The sequence below is a fragment of the Pongo abelii genome, chromosome 12, assembly GCF_028885655.2.
Source record: "Pongo abelii isolate AG06213 chromosome 12, NHGRI_mPonAbe1-v2.0_pri, whole genome shotgun sequence".
In the NCBI taxonomy this organism is placed as follows: domain Eukaryota; kingdom Metazoa; phylum Chordata; class Mammalia; order Primates; family Hominidae; genus Pongo; species Pongo abelii.
Genome location: NC_071997.2, coordinates 131477581 through 131479634, shown reverse-complemented (window position 1 = coordinate 131479634; position 2054 = coordinate 131477581).

Below are 2054 nucleotides of genomic sequence, written 5' to 3'. Positions count from 1 at the left end.
CAGTATCCGCGGAGGATTCATGTATGTTTCTGCCTCTGGCTTCTGGGTCCTCATCTTCAGTGACCTCCACAACTGGTTTCTGTGTCCTCAGGGTCACACCCTAGATTGTATTTGTACTCTGAATGCCTCTCCCTGGCCCAGGGCGCCCCTCATCCTCAGCCCCTGGCTCCAGGAGCCACTTGGGTCTACAGAGCCACATCCCCCTTGCTTCTCTCAGGGGCACGATGTATCCTGGGGCCTGTGCTGGTCCCTCCTGCCCCTGCAGGCTGGGTATGGCTTCCACCTGCTCCTGGCCAGTTACCCACCCTCCACTATGTATCGTGGGAGTTGTGCTGGTCCTCCCAACCCCTGCAGGCTGGGCACGGCTTCCATCTGCTCCTGCCTTTGGGCTGTGGAAGAATCAAAAAGGAGACGAAGGGGAAAGAGTGGCCACTCCAGGGTGGACATCCCACTCCCAGGCAGTGTCCAGCCCCTGCAGAGACCTCAGCTTCATGGAGAGCCAGGAGGTCCCATGGGCTTTGCTGGGTCGAACACGGGTTTCCATGACTTTCAGAGGCTCCATGGAAGCATTGAGAAGGTTTAGAAAAGGAGGAGGTCGTGTTGGATTGGGGTCCAGGGACCTGAGTGTGGGGAGCCCACAAGGGTGGGCTCCTGGTGGGCTCAGACCCCCAGGTGGCATTATCCTGGCACTCTCTTAGGGGTTAGAGCCCGTCCCCTGTAGGACACCTCCTCATCAGGACTGGACTTGAGGCCACTGTGGTGAGGCAGGGGGTGTTTAGGGGCAGAGAAAAGTGCAGGACCCATGGGTGCACAGGGGCTCAGAGGGCTTCCTTCAAGCTGCTGTGGGCAGTGCAGGGCGGGGAGGAAGGCAACTGGCCAGTGCAACCCACCAGGTGCAGGTTCCTCCCTGGGGCCTCCCTCTAATGTGTCACTCCACAGGGGGGCCAAGCCCTTTGGAGGATGAGGAGAAGGGGCCACCCTTTCTGCAAAACCCAGCTTGCCTTTCTTCCCTAGGCTGCACTGAATTCTGGTGGATGTTTGAGTCATTCATTCATAATAGGAATCCCTTAAACATCCACAGCAGGACCAGGTCAATCCTGGCTGTAGACAAGCAGCTTCACCATCTGCATCAAGCAGATGCAGGAAGGGGCACTCTCTCTCAATCCACATGGCCCCACTGGGTGGGCGAGGGGAGGGGACAGTGGGAACCCTCAGTAGGGTTCCCTGGCAGCAGTGTCAGGCAACACATCCTCCTGAGAGCCTAAGGTGAACCCCGTGCAGGGTGAGGTGGGTTGGCCGAGGCGGGGGTGCATCTTGCACCTTTGACCTTTGTCTCCTGGAGCAGTTGCAATGCTGGCTGGGAGTGCACCCTAGCGCGTCCTTCCAGGCTGCGGTCCTCCACCCACTGGGAGCTGATCCCCACAGCCAGGCTCAGGCCCCACGCCTGCCATCCCTGCACACCGACTCCCAGAGGCCTGCGTGACACCAGACTCTTGTGCCGCCAGGTCCTCCTCCCGTCCCCCTTTCACCATCCAGGAGTGCTATGGCCAAGCTGCCTCACATCCCACCACGCGGCAACCCCGCTGCAAACTTCCCAAAACATCAGACAACTGTGCTTTTTATGATGGAATGAATACATTCTCAGAGAACTTTCCTATGGAATTCTTTGAGGGCTTATTTAACTTATCCTGGTTTATTTATCAGGCTCTTAGTCATAAATTTCAGAAGCCCTTTTTCTTCAATGTCTGAAGAGAAAATATGTGACTAAAATATGCTGAGTGTCACTTTCCTTTCTGGCCTCTCCCCCTCCCCCTCCCACTCCCTCTCCCCCTTCCTCTCCTTCTCCCCCTCCACATCTGCCCCAGGAGCCCCCACCCTGAGGGGATGGAGGTCGAGATGCCCGGGAGCCACTGAGGAGCCTGAGGCAGGCGTCCAGCACCTCTGCCCCCAGACAGGGCTCCACAGAGGCCACCGGTGGCCGTGGCATGGGGGCGACTCAGCCACTCCAGGCCAGGCCGATGGCAAATGGGTCCCCGAGCGCCCTGGGAGCCCGC